The following is a 21,130-nucleotide window of genomic DNA, read 5'->3' on the forward strand; positions in this document are numbered from 1 at the left end:
TGATCATTTTCAATCCTTCTTTCCATTTCCTGAACCCCCCAATTCTATTTCTCATCATGAAAAATGTTTGCCTCCTTGTGTCCTACCATTTCTCCTAAATTTTAGTTTTTAATTTATTTATATTTTAGGTTTCTCATGTAAGATAAACCATTTAATATTTAACATTCTGTATCTGATTTATTTTGCTTAGTGTTATAGTCTCAAGTTATATCTATTTTCTTGGGGATGACATAATTTCACTTTAATGGCTGCATAATATTCCATTACATGCACATGACACATTTTGATTCTCCATCCTTCTGTTGGTGGACATCTACACTATTTCCAAAAGCTAATTTGAGTTGTGCTACTATAAACATGGTTATGTAATGTATTTCTCATTATTGTATGATATATTTAACTCTTGAAGGCATAGTATACCTAAGAGAGGTATAGATGGGTCAAATGGAATTCATACTTTAAAATTTTTGAAGTCTCTACACTAATTATCATAGTGGTTATACTAGTCTGCTTATATTCTTAGTTCTTTCTTTTGTGTTTGTTATATAATTGTGGTGATATTTAATGTGGCTCCCAAGAGATAACATTTGATTTTTCAGAAATGCTTATTTCTAGAGGAATTATCATAGAGGAATTGCCTCACACTTAAAACATTACTTTCTTGACTTTTAATTTTCTTTGGGTTTACAGATTTTTTCTTTTGTGATAAAATACCAGTATCTAAAACATAGTGACCACAGATTGCTCACAACAGAAGTATGATATCTATTTGTTGTGTCTGAGTAGGGAAATTTATACAGATAATCATTTGACTAAGAGCTTGTTATTTACAACTGAACAAATGTATTCTTCCTTGATTAATAAATACAAATATACTCACAGGCTCACTACAAGTGATGTCATTTCTGCTGTAGTTTTAAAAGGAAAATAGTTCATTGAACTATTCAAAATTAGTAAGTCATTCCACTAGAATATTATAATATTAGGATGAAGAGAGGAAGAACTTGTTGTTTTACCATCTTCAGTAATCTGGAAGACAGATAATAGGAGTTCAGAAATAAGTTCCAAAGTTAATAATGTAACAAAATCCCCTTACCCATTCATTTTAAATAACTTAATAGGATTGGATCAGCAAGAACTATGAAAATTGAGAGAAATGATACCTGAAAATGGAATCAAAAACATTTTCAATAAATCTATTCTCTTAAACAGATAAGAATTGAGGGTCAAATTAAAAATTATCCCACTTTTAACTAAAATGCTAATATCTCACATAGTTGGTCAAAAAAGTAGCTTCTTATTTTCACTAGCATGTCTTTTCTTTAGGTTTGTATTCTATCCTTTCCAGCAAGGAATGCTACTATTGGAACAAGATATGAAATACTATTTTTCCAGTGTTCTAAAGAAATTTTAATTTTTGTACATGTAAACTAATTGTGGCAATAGTAACTAATAGATGGTATCATCTCTAATAAGTTAATGTCATTCAAACTATGTAGCAACATAGTAAACAGCATATATGTTTAGGTCTGCTTGGGTGTTTTTCTATATTACTGTATAGTGTTGTGTTCCTGTGTTCAAATTATTACAATTTAAGATAAACCTATACCTTTCAGGCAAATTTACCTATTTGATTTTAGTCTGCAAAAATTTCCATTTTTTTAATACTCTTAACCACATGAAATTTAGAATCACTGAATAGACTTCTACGGCAAAGCTTATTAGGACTTTGGGATCGTACTGCACAAACAGAGAGAAATATAAACCGGTGATGATTAGAGCCTTTAATATATTATTTCTCATACTTAAATAGATTGTTTTGTAACCTTTTATGTCTAATTTTATACCTTGTTTACACTCATAAAAACTAATCCAATGTTCTAGCTCCATTTCCAGTGATTCTAACTCCATTTCAATATTTTTGACATCATCTTCCTAGATCTCTACCATCTTAGTTCACTCATGTCAAAATTATGTTAATAGGTAAACTCAATTTTATTTTGAAAAACATTTAAAAACATTACCATACCTATAATTATGGACCAGTTTTTATCACTGCTACTGTTTGTCATTGTTCTGTGACTCTTACTTAGATTTTGTTCATTGTGTCTTCTTCTTTTCCTGAATTAATTTCTGCCACAACTATTATTTAAATCACTTTACATTTATTTAAATTTACTTACCTTCATGCTAAATTTAGTTCTATACATTTTCCCAAAGCTTTGCTTTACCTCCATACCACAAGTTTTTTTAAATTGATATGTAAAATCACAAATTGGAAATATTAATAAGACAATAGATAATGTTTCAATATATGTACACAATGAATAATGTTCAATTCAGGTTAAACATATTTGTTTCCTCAAACACTCAATATTTATTTATTAGGAAAATTTTCAAAATTCTTTCTTTTAGCCTTTTGAAATATATAGTACATTACAGTTTTCTATAGTTACCTAGTATGTAGTAGCATATCAGAACATACTTCTATCTACTGTAATTTAGTCTACATCTATCAAACACCCTCTATCAATCCCCCATATACCTAGTCTCCCCAGACTGGGCAACCACAATCCTACTATCAACTTCTATGTGATCAATTTTTATAGATTACACATATGAGTGAAATCAGGCAGTACTGTCTTTTTGCACTTAATTCACTTAACATAATGATCTCTAGTTTTTGTTGCAAATGGCAGGATTATTATCAAGAAGACTAAAGATAAGTCCTGGCAGGGATGCACACAACAAAAAACACTTGCATACTGTTATGGGGAATGTAAATTAGTACAGTTACTTTGGAAAATAGTATGGAAGATCCATAAGAAATTAAAAACAGAACTAACACAATAGCTAAGAAGTGGAAAAATAGCAAGTGTCCACTTATGAGTGGATAAAGAATATGTGGTACATTTATATGATGGGATATTCTTCAGCCATAAGAAAGAAAGGAATTTTGCTAATTGTCACAAGTTTTGATATATTTTTATGTTAATCATATAGGAATAGTTTTCAATTTACCTTCTATTGCATCACATCAGACAGTTCTGATCATTTAGTTTTAGGAACCACTTGCTCAACATTTAACTTATTTTTAAATATTTTATTTATTGTAAGTTATTTAATTCACTGTAGGTCCTAGCCACATGTAAAACTCTTCAAGATCAGAAATGTTTTTAATTATATTGTGCATAATGCTCTAACTGGTAGCTACATTTATTTTTTTAACTGACATGTACTGCTGAATATATATTAATATCATCTTCAAACCACTGTTCACAATAAAATAATTACAGTAGCTTGCATCTGAATAAAAATACCAAAGACAAATGTGATTTTTCTCTATCTGTCTGATAAATGAAAACATAGGAGTGAAATTTATGTAATAAGAGAGTCCAGATTAAAGGTCTGAATGACATGAGGAATTTGAGATCCAAATTTTCTAATATAAAAACATTACATAACATTAAGGTTAAGGGTAGAACCACATCCATATTATAATGAATCGTGTAAGCCAAAGTAAGGGATGTGTCTGTATATTTTAGGGTGGGATCCTTGGTTGCCAGCCAGGTGGAGGGCGCTGAGTCAGCCCGCTGCAGACAGGCAGGTCTGTGGGTGTGGTCCCGGGGTCCCTGGCCAAGCAGAAAACACCAAATCAGCCCTCTGCAGACAGGCAGGTTTGTGGACTTGGTCCTGAGGTCACCAGTCATGCGGAAAACACCGAATCAGTATATGCCCCAGCAGCAATCCACTGGACCCCGCCCCCACTCCTTTGGCCTCTTCTCCATACAGCCACCTGGTTCCACACTACAAAGATGCAGAGCACACCAGACCACCAGACCACTGTACTGGACCTAATCAAGTTCTTAGCATTTAAAGAATTCCTGCCCAGAAGTAGGGGCTTCTGAGCTGCCTTCACACTGCTCCTGGTCCAGAGGAAGGGGCTGCCTGGCCATCATCCCTCCCGCCACGCCCAACCAAGAGGAAACGGTTTTTGGCCTGCCATCAATCCGGTCACTCCTGGCGCAGAGGTAGGAGCTTCTGAGCTGCAGTCCCACTGATCCTGGTTCAGAGGAAGGGACTTCTGGTCCACCACATGTCCCACCACTCCTGGGCTAGAGGAAGGGGCTTTCAGGCCATCATCCCTACATCTGCTCCCAGCCTCTGGCCCATCTCTCCCAGGTCAGAGGAGGTAAGCCACGTGGACACCAACAGCACCCCACCACCCCCACACTCAAAATGAGAAAACATGTAAATAAGTCTCAAAACCAGACTTCCAGATCACCTACACCAACCCCAAAAGGAAATGAGATGGAACACTTTGATACTCAACCACCTGGACCCACTGAACTGGCAGCAAAAAAGGATCTGGAAAAAATGAAATCAGAAATAATTTCTCAGATAACAAGAGAAATTGTGCTCCTAGTGCAAGAAATGATTAAACCTAGAGAGGAGCTGAGGAACATGATGGAATCCCAAAATAGGAAACAAATGGAATCCATAAAACAGATGCAAATAGATTTCCAGGACATGAAAAACTCCACTGAATGTCTACACAGCAGAATAAGCCAATGTGAGGACAGAATTTCAGATATAGAAGATGAGATTACAATTAGTGACCAGGAAAAGAAAAATTGCTTCAAAATTATAAGGGAACAGGAGAAATCAATCCAGCAGCTGCTAGACGATGCAAAAAAAGAATAACATAAGACTGATTGGGATCAATGAAGAAACAGGAGAGAGTGCAGATGACATTAAAAAACTCTTCACAGAAGTAATAGAAGAAAACTTCCCAAGCAAGGAAAAAGAACTTGACATACAGATAAGTGAGGCATATAGGACTCCAAATAGCCTTGATCAAAAAAATCTACACACAGGCATATAATTGTTAAGATTCTAGAAACTCAACAGAAGAACAAAGTTCTAAGCAGTTAGAGAAAAGAAACAAATCACATACAAAGGAAAGCCTATCAGAATCACAGCAGACTTCTCAACACAAACCATGAAGGTGAGAAGAGCTTGGAGTGACATATTCCAAGCCCTAAAAGAAAACATTCTCCAACCCAGATGGATGTACCCTGCAAAACTATCTTTCAAAATGGATGGAGAAATAAGACACTTTCATGAGAAAAAGCACCTTAGGAACTTCGTGAATACCAAGCCAGCACTCCAAAGAATTTTACACAATATCCTAGGAACAGACATTGAGGATCACAACCCCAGGAAGCAAAGCAGAATGAACCCATCTGGCATGACAAGAAATTAAATGTAAAGGGGAAGAACCCAACAAAAAGAAAAAGTCATGGCAATGACAAGTCAATGCATTTCAGTTATAACCATCAATGTTAATGTTCTCAATTCACCAATCAAAAGAAAAGGCAGAATGGGTCAAGAAGCAAAATCCAACGATATGCTGCATACAAGAAACACACTTAATTCAAAAGGAAACTCATAGACTGAAAGTGGAAAACAATACTCCATGCGGCGAGAACCCAAAAAATAGCAGGAGTAGCTATCCTCTTTGCAGATCAAGTAGATTTCAAACCAACACTGATTAAGAGAGATGAAGAAGGACACTACATCCTTGTAAAGGGAGCAATCCAAGAGGAAATGATGACAATCATAAATATCTATGCACCAAACACTAGTGTGCCTAACTATATAAAACAAATACTAATGGACATAAAAAGTCATATATGCACTAATACGATTGTAGTGGGGGACCTCAACGCCCCACTGTCACAAATAGATAGGTCCACTACACAAAAAATAAATAATAAAATATTAGAAGTCAATCAAACTCTTGAACAAATGAACTTAACAGATGTTTACAGAGTCTTCCACCCCACAAAATCAGAATACACATTCTTCTCAGCTGAACATGGGTCATTCTCCAAAATAGACCACATACTCACACACAGAACATGTTTAAGTAAGTGCAAGGAACTGAAGTTATCCCCTGTATATCATCAGATAATAGTGCGATGAAATTGGAGATCCATACCAAACGAAATTTGAAAAATTTCATAAACACATGGAAATTAACACACTTCTGAATAACCAATGGGTCACAGAGGAAATTAAGGAAAAAATCAGACAGTTCCTTCAATTAAATGACAATGACAATACAACGTATCGGAATCCATGTGACACAATGAAAGCAATCTTATGAGGGAAATTCATAGCAGTGAATACGCGTATTAGGAAAACGGAACGAGTCCAATGAAACAACCTGATGCTGAACCTCAAGCTTCCAGAAAAAGAAGAGCAGGACAACCCCAAAGCTCATACAAGGGAGGAAATTATAAAGATTGAGGAGAAATCAATGCAATGGAGACTTAGAGAACGATACAAAAAATTAATGAAGCCAAGAGTTGGTTCTTCGAAAGAATCAACAAAATTGACAAACCCTTAGCCAACCTTATCAGAAAAAGGAAAGAAAATGGCCAAATCCATACAATTAGGATTGAAAAGGGTGAAATTACAACAGACTCAGCAGAAATCGAGAGGATCATCAATAACTACTTCCAGAACCTAAGGCCAAATAAGATGGAAAACACAGAAGAAATGGACAGATTCCTAGATACATATGAATTATCAAAGTTGAACAAAGAAGACCTAAAAATTCTAAACAACCCAATATCAATCAATGAAATTGAAAATGTAATTAAAACCTTATCAACTAAGAAAAGCCCGGGATCTAATGGCTTCAATGCTGAATTCTACAAGACATTTATAGAGGAACAACTGCTACTATTGTTTAAACTCTTCAATGAAATTGAAAGTGAAGCAATCCTCCCAAATTCATTCCTGGAAGCAAGCATCACCTTGATTCCCAAAGCAGAGAAAGACCCAACTGAAAAAACGAACTATAGGCCAATCTCACTAATGAACATAGATGCAAAAATTCTTAATAAGATACTGGCAAATAGAATGCAGAAGATCATCAAGAAGATCACACACCCTGATCAAGTGGGATTCATCCCAGGGATGCAGGGATGGTTCAACATACACAAATCAATCAAAGTAATACACTATATCAATAGAGCCAAGGAAAAATACCATATGATTATCTCCATAGACGCAGAAAAAGCATTTGACAAAATCCAACATGCATTTATGATAAAAACCCTACAAAAATGGGAATAGATTGTCTCTACCTCAAACTGATAGAAGCCACCTATGAAAAACCAACATCCAATATCATACTAAATGGTCAAAAACTGAAATCCTTCACACTAAAATCAGGAACAAGACAAGGGTGTCCACTATCACCACTCTTGTTCAATATAGTTCTGATAACATTAGCCATGACAATTACACAAGAAAAAGAAATAAAAGGAATAAAGATAGGAAATAAAGAAGTGAAATTGTCATTATTTGCAGATGACACGATACTCTATATAGAAGACCCACAGAACTCCACCAAAAGTCTTCTAGACTTAATAAACAAATTCACTCAAGTATCTGGTTACAAGGTCAACACACAAAAATCAATAGGTTTCCTCTACACAAATGACAGACTCACAGAGAGAAAAATAGGACAAATAATTCCTTTCACAATAGCATCCAAAAAACTGAAATACCTAGGAATCAACCTAATGAAAAAAATCAAAGACCTCTTCTCTGAAAACTATAGCACTCTGAAAAGAGAGATTGAAGATGACATCAGAAAATGGACAGACATCCCCTGCTCCTGGGTAGGAAGGATTAAGATAGTGAAAATGGCCTTACTTCCAAAACTGCTATATAGATTCAGTGCAATTCCAATTGAGATCCCAGAAGCATACTTCACAGACCTTGAGAAAACCATCCAAAAATTCGTTTGGAACAAGAAGTGACCCAAAATAGCAAAAGCAATTCTAGGTAACAGAGACATGGCAGAGGGTATCACAATCCCCAACCTGCAACTCTACTACAAAGCTACTGTGATAAAAACAGCATGGTGGTATTGGCAAAGAAACAGACCGGAGGACCAGTGGAATGGGATAGAAGATGCAGAAATAATGTCAGACACACTCAGCCATCTCATCTTTGATAATGGAGCCAAACACCCTCACTGGAGGAAAAATAGCCTCTTTAATAAATGGTGCTGGAAAAATTGGGTGTCAACTTGCCAAAGATAAAAACTAGACCTATATCTCTCAGCATGCACTAAACTAAAATCAAAATGGATTAAAGATCTAAATATTAAAACAGAAACTCTGAACCGGTTGGAACAGAGGTTAGGTAGAACCCTTGAAGACATCAGTGTAGGAAAGATTTTATGAACAAAACCTCAATTGCCCGTGAACTAGCACAAACAATCAACAAGTGGGATTTCTTCTTATTAAAAATCTTCTGCACAGCAAGAGAAACCACCAGCAGTGTGAAGAGGCAACCCACAATGTGGGAAAAAATCTTCACCTGCTCTTCCTCAAAGATCTACTATCTCAAATCTATAAAGAACTTAAAAAGATCAGACCTCCCAAATTTAAAGACCCAGTCCAAAAATGGGCTCTGAAATGAACAGACATTTCTCAGACAGAGAAGTAGAAATAGCAATAAATACATAAAAAAAATGTTCAACATCACTGGTCATTTGAGAGATGCAAATGAAAACAACACTGAGATTTCACCTCACTCCAGAAAGAATGGCTGCTACCATGAAATCCACCAGTAACAAATGCTGGCGGGGCTGTGGGGAAAAAGGAACCCTGCTCCACTGCTGGTGGGTGTGTAGACTGGTGCAAGCACTGTGGAAATCAGTATGGAGATACCTCAAAGAACTAGGACTGGAAGTCCCATTTAACCCCGCTCTTCCACTGCTGGGGATCTTCCTCAAAGAATTAAAAGAATCCTACCACAGTGGTATACGGGCATCCATGTTCATAGCAGCACAGTTTGTGATAGCTAAAACTTGGAAACAGCCCAAATGCCCATCAACTGAAGACTGGATAAAGAAAATGTGTATTTTTTTAATAAAATGAGTACTAGTCAGCCATAAAAAATGAGAAATTAGAGACATTTATAGCTAAATGGATGCACATTGAGGTGATACTCTTAAGTGAAATAAATAGGACACACATGCATAAATATCGAATAGTTTCTCTGGTGTGAGAAACTGAAAGTGTAAATAAGGACTAAAATGTATAATAGGTAATGTGAAATAGGAAGAAAAGGGGCAAAGGGGAAGGAAGTGGGAGGGGTAGGGGAAAGGAAAGAAGGTTATTGAATTAATATGAGAAAATGGAAAAATAGGAACAAAATCTTTGTAAAAAGGGAGGAATGGAGTGGTTGAAGGGAGGGCTCGTCAAGGGTGAAAAATAAGAACCAAGAGAGATTATGTAAAAGTGCAAATTTCCAATAATGAATGTCATTATATTGTATACCTAAAGTGTACCAATGATTAGAATGAATAATCGATAATGCAAACTAGGAAGCAAATGTCTGAAGGGGTAGGGGTAGTGGGAGGGGCAGGGGAAAGGAAAGAAGGGAAAGGAAAAATGCTGAGAAATGAAAAAAATGGAAATAAAGTCTTTGTAAATAGGGAAGGGTGGAGGGGGTGAAGGGAGGGCTAGGAATGGGGAAAAAATAAGAACCAAGATGCATCATATAAAGGTACAATTCCCAATGAGAAATGTAATTGTGTTGTATGCCTAAAATGTATCAATAAAAGAATATTTTAAAAAAAGATGGTATCGTTGAACTTTTTAAAAATACCAGTGAGTAGCTATTTCAGTCTTTCTGGACATACAATTTTTGTTGAAATTTCTCATCTCTGTTGCTATAGTATGAAAGCTGGCAACAGTAAATGAATGGGTATGTCTGTGGTCCATTAAAACTCTGTTACTTAAATCCCAGCACTCTGGGATGCTGAGACAAGATGACTACAATTTCAAAAAGAGCCTGGTAATTTAGTGATTTAGCAAGAACCCGAATCTAAATTTTTTAAAAAAGGACTGGCTGGCCAGGGATTTAGCTCAGTGGTTCTGCCGCCTGCCTCACAAGCATAAGGACCCGAGTTCTATCCCCAGTACCAGAAAATAAAATAAAATAATAAAAAAGGACAGGTTGCAGCTTAATGGAAAGGCCCTCAATTCAATCCCCAGTATTGAAAAATAAACAAACAAATAAAAAACTTATCCAAACAAAAGAAAACCACTCAAATAAAACATAGGGCAGGAAATTTTGATCTGAGGTTCATAGCTTGCTTTAAAAGGTAAGGCACCATAAAATAATATATTTACAAGTAATTTTGATGGTACCAAGTACTGTGCTTTGTACATGATGTCTCCCCTTAACATCTCAGTCATTAGGTCAGGACATACATACCTCATTATGTAGGTATATCCATGACATTAATTTTTCAGTGGACTAAATAAATATGTTAAAGAGATTAAGGAATGTACCCAAGGTCACTCAGTTAGTGCTAGTGTGTGTCAGACTACAGAGCAGGTGTGTAGGAGATTTTTGAGAAATAAATTAGAAGTAGTATCTTGGAATCTTTGGAATTCAGACATTTATAATCAGGGGAAAATCATTGTCATGTAAGATAATTTCATGTTAACTAGAAAAATACATTAGGTGCCAAAAATAGTGTAATAAAATCACACAGATACTTTATCTTAAGAAGACTGACTACATTTATAGAAACACAATGAAGTGTTATTAAATTGAGAAAACATATTGCAGAAAATGAAACACAAAAAAACAATTTTGGCAGTAAAATCTTATAAGTGAAAAATATTACTAATATTTTACATAATAGGTTTCTATTTACAAATGTAATGGTATATGTACAGTATAGAAAGTTTTAGAACACTAAAAATAGATAATGTAAAATTAAAACATGTATAATCATATCAAGTTTATATATTGACATATTCATTTTTATGAATTATAAATTCATGTATACATTTCTTATAAAATAAAACCATACTATACATGTGTTTTTGTAGTAGTCATCTTTGGAGTTGTATTTCCAAAAGATGTTTTGTTTTTATTTTTAAAATGTTAATATTGCTATTTTAGATAAACTATTTGATAAAGACTGAAAAACTGATTAATGCGTGATTTCAGTATCTTCTGCCTATTTCTTCTAGAAAAAAAAGTCATCTTCTCTGTCTGAATAGCTTCTGGATAACATGGTATCAAAAAACAATCAGACAAAACACAGCCTTACAAAAATGCAATAAAAATGAGTAATTCTTGAAGTCTAGCAGAAAAAATTATGATGTATCTTCATTAAAGTTTTATATATTAACACTAAAATGTGGCATGACAAGAATATGGCTTTTTTCATAAAATCAACTTTAGTGTAAGTTTTTGTTATGGCTTAAGAAAGATGTATGATCAGTTTAAAGAAAATTACAGGAATAAATCTTTCTTGGCTGCCCTTAAAGCTCTGCAGATAGTTAAAAACAAGAACATATGAAGAAGAAAAAGTATGAATTGCCTGAGGTTATTTACTTATCTGAGAGATGAACCCTGTGAATTTCACTGATCCACTATTAGTGTCATTAACATTTATTATTATTAGCTACTATAATGTGATTGACATACCATGTAACACAGGCCAATGCTTAAAACTGTTGGTTCACCAAATACAGAATTTAGATTTTAGTATTCATTGCTATTGCAGTGACCAGAAGAAACGTTTCAAATAATGACATATATATATACATATAAGCCAATGTTTCAAGAATATTTTTATAAAGTTCAAATAGTAATGAAATTATTGTTTCTAGAAAACTGCTTTCTTTGCCCACCTACAACTTTCATTTTCCCTCTTCTCTCAGTTTCTATGGAATGGGATTGTTGAAATTTGATTTGATACTGTTTTCTTAGATTGCTGTTAATGAAAGAAAAAGGAGAAAGGTCTTTCTCAGCCCTGTAAAACCGAACTATTTGGCTTGCCTAGTGCCTGTTCCTTGGGCTTATCGTTATTTCTGCCACAAATCTGAGCTCTGCCTACTAGCTTTCACCTTGAATGATTTCTAAATTTTCACTTAGTTCATCCTCATCCTGGTGCTTTCCCTCTTTCTTATTCTTAATCTGGCTAATTGAGTTATCCTACATGTTAAAATCTGACCTCAGGTCAGCAAACTCTCCTTAAACTTCTATAATGCCCGCAATTTAAAATAAAATTTAATGAATGATATAAGGATGGTAAAGGAGAATTTTTTGATTTGCATGAAACTTCTGGATGAATGGTACTGAGTTTAATTTCCTGTCAACTCCAATTATATCACTAACATGGCTGCCACTGACTCAGACAGATACTGTCCTTCCATGACACAAAATAAGTGATGATAGTTGTTAGACTAGTTAAAACATTTTTTAAATCTTTTATCCTGAAATGTTTAAAGAAAAACTTTTGAGAATAAAATTTGTCTTTGCATAATTTTGAAATAGAGATCTTAAGTTGAAGATCATATGTCTCAATCGATTGTCTTACAACAGCATATGCAAAAAATGATTTATGTTATATTATCAATAACATTCATATATTCCCAAACATCCCTTGATTAAAAAGTAAGGAAAGAGACATCAGATTCAAAGCCAAAAAAGATATCATCATGAGAAAGTCAGAAAAAAATTTGAACCTCCATTGACTTGTGTGTAGAATAGGGAAAATACTGTATCCACTCTATAAATAAATGTCATTATTAAGAGAAAGAAGAAAATGGGTTTTGAAGTGTTAGATGAAACAGTCTTGGATGTACTTTTCTATTGCTAGATGTTTGTGATACATAATACATTCATTTTTGGAAAATATATGTACATATATGTATCATATCTTGACCATTTTTGGTCCCCTGTCCCCCATCCTCCCTGCCCTTCTCCTTGAACCCGGGGGAGCTACATCCCCTTACCTTTTAATTAAAAAAAAAATTAAGACAGGATCTCACTACTTAGTTAGATTTCCTAGGCTGCCCTTGAACTTAAGATCTTCCTGCCACAGCCTCCCAGAGTGCTGAGATTACATGTAAGCACCACCATTCCTGGATTTATTTAGAATAAAGGTTAAAAGAATAAAGTATTATCTTTCTTGACTGAACATTTCCAATAAAGTTTGAAAAATTGGAAATGGGAAAATAAAATTATATATATTTAAAAGATGAAATATAAATATATAAGAAACCAGTTTTATCAGATTAATTGCAGAAATATATTATCATTTTATATATTTTATATTATATCACCTTAACAAAGGATTTTATTAAATCTTTTGTCAATGTGTTAATCAATTTGTTTAAAATATACAAGTATATAGATACATTTATTTTTAATGCAAGACCAATAGAAGCTCCATTTCACATGGCCTTGACTCTTGTCATTTGCCAATTGTCTTGACAATCGGCATTGTCTTATAACCTACCTGCTAATCTATTTTTTCCAGGAAGATGAATTGAATCTTTGTTTCTCTCTTATCTGACATGTCATTCCTACATGAGAGGAGGCAACCTTTACAATTTCCTAGTTCTAACCTAGGAGATAATATCTGAAAGAGACAGGAGTATTTCATAGATATATTTTCTTTGGCAATCTCACACCAATCCCAGTCATCTGTCTGTATAATTCATCTCAATCAAAGAAATAAATTTTAAGCCATCATGTTGATGTAAACTCTAACTGAGATTTTTTTTCTAAATGTGTAATCTTTTGTGAAGCATCTGCTTTGATTGTCATTAGCTGTACATCTGGTTAAAAATATTCTCCACATGTTGGTTGCTGAAAAGGAACTTTATAAAACTGTAACCCATGACTCAGTGGAATATTAGTAAAGTGTTTCAGTTATCCATTGACATTTAAAATGTCCATACGGGTTTGTCAGTACAGCTTTTGAAATGTAACAAATTAATATATTTACTTCATCTTAATTTTTGGACAGATGGCTTGAATATGACTGATTGATGCATTGGGCTATCCCTCAGCTTATCAAGACTTATTTACAGCGTAGGAGTCATTCTCCAAAGGCTGATTATCTGCTTCATTTACTAGGAAGGAAATTAACCTCCAGTTTCAATGCTCATGACTCAGCAGGTAATGTAAACTAATGAAAAAAAAAATCCCAAAAAGCCACTCATCTTCAAATCTAACAAGTCTCATTAAGAGCTAAATTGCTTTATTGGGCCCAAGAGATAGAAGCAATTATTTCAGTCCACTAGTTGGAATAATAAAATTTGGAAAAAGGAAGGAAAAGATTTATTTCCCAGCATAAGTAAGTAAAAGGTGTGCTATTTTAGTGATATTTTCACGTAATTCTATAAATATGAGTGCCTTGTAAGTTATATCATTTAGCAAAGATTTGGTTCACTAAAGCACATATTTCAACACCATATGTTAGATGTCACTTCATACTGAATTGAAGGCAAGCTCCAAAGAAAATACAACCAGTCAAAAGCATGATTTGGAAATTAGAAGGCATATGATTTTTTGATGATACAAAATTTATTCAAACTCCTACATTAAACTATTTCATAGTTTGTGTTGCTTTATGAAGACCTTTCTTGATTTAGTGACATACCTTAATGCTATTAAAAGTATATTCTTGGGCTGGGAATTTAGTTCAGTGGTGCCGCTGCCCGCCTCGCAAGCACAAGGTCCTGATTTCAATCCCCAGTACAAAAAAAAAATATATATATATATGGATATAAAAAGGTGCTTTGACAGGGAATTTTCTCTTTGGACAAACAATTTGGGAGGATTAGTATAGTAGTTATTTCTAATATACATATATTTATAGTATAAATGATGTTATGACAGCTATATATCCACATGCAAAAAATTAATCTAGACACAAAACTTTCTTGTTTAATAAAATTTAACTCGAAATGCTTGAGAGATCTAAATGAAATGATCAGAACTATGATAGTTCTAGAACATAACACAGGAGAAAAATTAAGTGACCTTGTGTTTGATGATGAGTTCTTGATAAAACACCCAAAGAACAATTTATGAAAGAAAAAATGTATAAGTGGAATGTCATTAAATTTTAAAACTTTAGCTTTGCAAAACAAGAGACATTGTTAAGAGAATAAAAACAGAAGCCCCACATTGGGAGAAAATATTTGCAAAAAAACTTGAAAAAGTAAATTTATTCAAGGTATGCAAAGAACTCTCAAAACTTAGTAAGAAGTAAACAAATTAATCAATTAAAAATGAACAAAAATGTGAATGGATACCTCACCAATGAAAATATAAAGATGGCACATAAGCTTATGAAAAGTTACTCAACATCATATTTCATTAGAGAATTTCAGTGTAAAACAATGTTATCATTGTCCACCCAAGAGAATTGATGAAATAAAAAACACCAAAATTTTGGTAAAGATATGAACCTTCACATACTCTCATTCATCATTTTTGAGAATGCAAAGTGATAGAGCCTCTAGGAAAGACAGTTTGGCAGGTTTTAACAGAGCTATATATACTCTTACCAGTAATTACTTGGTAAATATGAAAACGAGTTAAAATTTGTGTTCATAAAATCTTTAATGGGAATTTTATAGCAGCTTTATTCATAATTGAAAAACTTGATAGATAAATGTCTGGAGCAGGGCTAAAACTCTTACAAAATTCTCAATTTGAATCTTATTTAGTTTCTATTTTTGATATTTGTATGAAGCTTAAACACCATTTTTAGACTAAGAAATTTTCTTAAAGCACAATATTCATAAGTTCTTGCCTCTGACAAGAACAATAATCTGGAATACTTAACATAAAAATTTCAGCTTAAACTATCAATAACTCCTATTGTTATAGCTGTCCCAGCAAAAAAGACCATGCCATGAAAATGTCCAAACTAAAAGGATCCTTTAATAGCTTGCAACCAAGGATGAGTTCATGCTCTCATCTTGCTTGGTACCAGTCAAGCAGGGAAGCCCAGTTTTTAAAGGGAAAACCACACAATAGAATGTCATGATCTCATCTTTGAACAAGAACATGGGTACAGAAGCAGATTGCAAGTTAGATTAAAATCCAATTTTTGGATCCATCAGGAAATTCCAATATTTATGGTTAGGTCCACAGTATAAGGTGTCCTGTTCTTTGTTCTTAACCACAAGGTAAGCTATGTGCTGGTTAACTTATCACTTTGAACAAACAATCTGGGGAGGAAAAGGAGTAAAGTTCAGGCACAGGCTATTGGGGCTTGGAGTGGTTTCTGGTTAAGTCACTTACTTCATTCCCCACTTTCTTTGGAAATTGAGTCAAACCGTTGACTCTTCTTCAGTTTCAAGGAGGTTATAAGAACACCTTAACACCATTAACTTTACAGAAGAGATACGATCTTGCACAAACTTAACTAAGCAGTTGATTTACATGGGGCTATCATGAGCCCAAGCAGGACAAGAATAAGAGGGCCTGTAATAGAGGAAATCAATGCTGTGAGCCATGGGGACCAATTAAACATTTTTTTAAACCATCCTCAGTAGGAGATAGAAGGAATCTAAACCCATGGTTGGAGCCTTCATAAGTGTCCCAACAGTAACAAGGGCAAATCAAGGACAGAAGGAGGAGAATCATTTTTAGTCTCTTAAGTCTTACCTTAAGTTGCTCAGGTCCTGGCTCCAGAGTCCACCATTCTGGAGAGGCCTTCACTCGGGTGTGATGAATCCAGGTGGGGATCCCAGCAGAGGGTATTGTAAGGACAATGAGATGCAACCCCTTCCAATGTGGCTTTAGTCCTTCATTGGTAAAGCTCTTTACCAACACCAAATCTCCAGGCTGGAATGAGTGGGCTGGCTTCCAGCTGGGGAGTGGTAAGACCTTCCACAGGGTGCAGTGGACCTTTTTCTGGACCTATTGAAGCACCTATACATATTTTAACATGGATTCATTAGTTAATTCTGCCATAATAAGGTCCTTGATTTGGGGAATTAACGGGGGAGGTCTGCCAAACAAAATCTCAAAAGGAGTATACCCAGCCTTGTAAGGAGTACAACATGCCCGAAGGAGGGCCAAAGGAGGGAGGTTGACCCAGTTCTCACCAGTCTCCAAAATCAATTTGGATAGAGTAGTTTTAAGAGTCAGATTCATCCACTCTACCTGTCTTGATCTCCAAGGTCTATATGCACAATGGAGCTTCCATTCTGTCCCTAAGGTTCTACCTACTGCCTGTGTTACTGCTGACATGAAAGTAGGTCCATTGTCTGATTCTATATTAATCAGAAGCCCATACCTAGGGACAATCTCTTGCAAGAGCTTCTTGGCTACTACTTGTGCAGTTTCCCTCTTTGTTCACCATGCTTCGACCCACTCAGAGAATGTGTCTATCATCACTATTAAGTACCTGTACCCTGCTGCAGGAGGCTGTAGTTCGGTGAAGTTCACTTCCCAATATTCTCCTGGGCTTAACCCAAGTAACCTGACCCCCACTTCCCTCTTTCTACATTGACTGGCATTCACTTGAGCACACACTGGACACTGCATGCTTACTGAGCAAACTGCGTCATGGAGACCAGGAATGAAAAACTAGGAAAACAAGAGATCAGTCAGTTTTGTTTTTCCTAGGTGGGTAGTGGAGTGGAGCTGCCAAGCTAGTTCTCTTACCAAGGTAGCTGGCATGATGTTCTTCCTAGCCTCCCTTTCCCACAATCCTTGAGAATTTTGGGTGGCCCCACTTTCTTTTGCTTGATTTTTCTTCTTCCAAAGTGCATAAGTGGGTTTTTTTCTGGCAAAACCAGTGGTGGATATGACAGTACAGTCAGGACTTTGATAGCCTCCACAGGGTCTTAGGCAGCTTCGTGGGCTACTTGAATGGCCAGTTGATTTCCTTCTGCTTCAGGTGAGTCACCTTTTTAGTGTCCTCTGCAGTGCATCACTGCCACTTCAAGGGGGAATCAAACAGCTTCCAATAAAACCAGGATTTCCTCTCTATTTTTGTTCTCCTTTCCAGCTGACATCAAAAGTCCCCATTCTTTGTACAGCATGGGATGAACATGAATGATGGCAAACACATACCTGCTGTCCATGAAGACATTGATCCTATTTCCTTGTCCCCACTGCAAGGCTTGCATGAGGGCTATCAGTTCTGTCTTTGGAAAAGAGGTGCCTGCAGGAAGGGATTGGGCCCAGATGATGTCCTTTTGGATGGTGACTGCTGCTCCACCCTTATGGAAACCGTGCTCTACAAAGCTGCTTCCATCTGAAAACAGGATCATTTTGGCTCTATCTAGGGGAATGTCTCAAAGATCAGGCCGGTGTACTTGGGTGAGATCAAGGATCACTTCTTCTGGGCTGTCATTTGGTAACAGGCTGGCTGGATTTATGGCCTGAGTGGGGCAGAAGGAGAGTCTGGGCTAATTGAGAAGGAGGCTTTAGTACTGGGTGATATGGCCATTTGACATCCAATGGCCCATGGCCCCTTGGAGCAAGACCTCCATGGCATGTGAGGAAGTTATTTGTAGCTCCTGACCCAGTGTCAACTTATCAGCTTCTCACACCATGGTAGCTGTAGCAGCCACTGCCCTTAAAAAGGAGGGCCACTCAGAGGGCACAGGGTCCCGTCTTTTTGACAAATAGGCCACTGGCCTTTTCTAAGGGCTAAAGTCTTTGGTGACCACCCCCTTTGCTATGCCCTTGGCCTCATGTATGAAGAGTCTGAATGGCTTAGTTATGTCTGGTAAACCCAAAGCTGGAGCTGACACCAGGGCCTCTTTTAAAGGTTGGATTGCCTCTTGTTCTTCCTCAGTCCATTTTAATGATTCATTCCCTCCAGCAGTGAGGTACAAGGGCTGGGATCTGTGTAAATCTTGGTATGCACAGCCAACAATATCCTGCAGCCCCTAGAAACTCACATATCTGTCTCTTGGTGGTTGGAATAGTTATCTGCATGATGGCTTTTTTCTGGGTCAAAAAGAGGCTGAGCTTACTTTGGTGTAATTTATAGCCTAAATAGGCCACTTCCTTCTGGCATAACTGTGCCTTCTTTGCCAAGACTTGGTACTCCAATTGCTGCAGGATCCCAAGTAGGTCTCTTGTCCCAGCCATGCAGTCCTGGGGGTCTTGGCTGCAAGAAGCAAATCATCAACATATCGAAGAACAGACCACTTGGGATGCTTCGTTCAGAACACAGTCAAGTCTCATTGGAGAGCCTCTCCCAAAAGAGTCAGAGAGTTTTTGAAACCCTGCTGTAGACAGGTCCATGTGAGTTGGCCTGTCTTTCCTGTCAGGGGATCTGTCCATTCAAAAGCAAAGGCTGGCTGGCTCACAGTGGCCAGTGAGATGCTGAAGAAAGCATCCTTCAGGTCCAATACAGTGTAGACCTGATGCTTTGGAGGCAACAGACTCCACAGAGTATAAGGATTAGGCACTGTAGGATGGGTAGTCTCCACCCACTTATTTACCTCTCTCAAATCTTGCACCAGCTGGGCTGGTAGTCCTGGGTTCTGGGTTTCCAGACTAGCAAGAACAGAGTGTTCCATGGGGACATCCAGGGAATCAATATACCTGCCTCCAAGAGTCTCCGCACATGAGGAGCAATTCTGAGTCTGGCCTTCTGGCTCATGGGCTGTTCCCAGAAGAGATATCACTCTTGGGGGATGATGAGCGGCCAGTCCAGGGGGGTTGGTTTCACCCCAGACAGCCCAATATTCAGGTTGTAGTTCCTGTAAAAAAGAGCTAGGAGCAGGTACCTCCTCTGTGTCAGGAATCATCAGATAGTCTTCAGCCAAGGCAGTAGTTAATAGCAACCTTGGGTTGAAAGCTAGGGTCAATTGAGGTCCAGAAGGGGTGAAGGAAATTGTAGCCCTTAACTTATGGAGCAGATCACACCCCAGCAAGGGGAAGGGACACTCGGGGGCTACCAGGAAGGAATGTGTAACCCGTTTATGCCCCAAGTCCACTGTTCTTTCAACAGTAGTTGAATATTTATTGTTTTCCCCCGTGGTCCCTTGGATAGTGACAGCCTGGCCTGAGAGAGGCCCCGATGAATCTTTTAGAACAGAAATTTCAGCTTCTGTTTCTATTAGGAACCAAGTTGAGCGGCCCCCTGCCATTGCAGTGACCATGGGCTCCCAGGGGGGCCAAGGGTAAAGGAGCCCTGGCCCCATCGATCATCCCTTCTCCCTCAGCAGGGAGAACTGCTACTCTTTTCTTTTCCTTTCTTCCCACTGTACATTCCCTCTTCTAATGTCCAAACTGTTTGTACCTAACATATTGATACCTACCTAATTGGGACCGCCTCTTCTCAGCCCCTTCTTCCTGGTTGTCTCACCTTGCTGGTTGACCCCTTATGACTGCAGCTAAAATCCTTGCCTGCCTTCTAGATGAAATTTCAGCCTGCCTTCTAGACACTAGCTTGGCTTGTTTCTGTTTTTCTGAGTCTCGATTATCACAAACTTTCTGGGTATTTCGAGCGACTGGGAAGTATTCATTCCTGCAAACCCTTGTAATTTCTGTAACTTTCTCCTAATAACAGGAGCAGGCTGTCCGACAAAAGCCAAATTCACAGCCTGGGTATTTTCAGAGGCCAATGGGTTGAAAGGAGTCTATACCTAGAGAGCCTCCAGGAGTTGCTTGAGGAATGCTCCTGGAGTCTTCTTTGGCCCCTGAATTCTTCGGTGGTTTTAGACTAATAGGCTTCCAAACTGCCACTCAGAGCCCATCCATTAGAGTCTGGTGGTAATTTTTCAAAGCCTCTCTTCCCTCATCAGTATTTGCCCTCCATTTGCATCAAGTGGAAGGAAATAATCTGATTAATTCTTGCCTGGTGGGTCTCCTCTGATTCCCCAGCAGGGACCAGAGACCTCTGAGCAGCTGCCCTCATCCATTCCCTTTCTTCCCCAGTAAATAGCATTGTCAATAATTGCTGACAGTCATCCCAGTTAGGTTGGTGGGTCTGGAGGACAGAGTCCATAAGATCTCAGAAAATGGAGGATTTGAGGATTTCCAATTGTACAAATCTGCGGAAGAGAAGGAAATATATACTAGAAATAAAAGGTCAGTTTCCCCAAAGGAGGAGCCTGCCTCAAGGGAAGGAGGGTAGCAGGTTGTTCTTCCTGGCCGTGGAGCTTCCCCAAGCAGCCTGATCCCGAGACCTCAGATGAGAACTGGAGGGTGACAAAACCTCCCTGAGGCACTGAGGGTCTTGAGGAAGAGACTTCAGGATAGGCCACAGGTCTAAGGGGGTTATATGGAGGAG

At 37.1% G+C, this 21,130-nt stretch overlaps 1 long non-coding RNA gene across 1 annotated transcript; it reads right to left on the reverse strand.

Annotated features, from left to right (window-relative positions):
* Window positions 1-551: 551 nt before the first annotated feature.
* LOC110345133 (uncharacterized) lies at window positions 552-17,233 on the reverse strand. The gene is made up of 3 exons (XR_002388266.2): window positions 17,035-17,233; window positions 16,534-16,800; window positions 552-1,029 (listed from the first exon to the last, which is right to left on the reverse strand). It is a non-coding gene; the product is annotated as an uncharacterized LOC110345133 (long non-coding RNA).
* Between the last annotated feature and the right edge of the window lie 3,897 nt (window positions 17,234-21,130).

This window comes from Heterocephalus glaber, unplaced genomic scaffold (genome assembly GCF_053883595.1).
Source record: "Heterocephalus glaber isolate CG9 unplaced genomic scaffold, H.glaber_assembly_v1.0 deba00001569, whole genome shotgun sequence".
NCBI classification, from domain to species: domain Eukaryota; kingdom Metazoa; phylum Chordata; class Mammalia; order Rodentia; family Bathyergidae; genus Heterocephalus; species Heterocephalus glaber.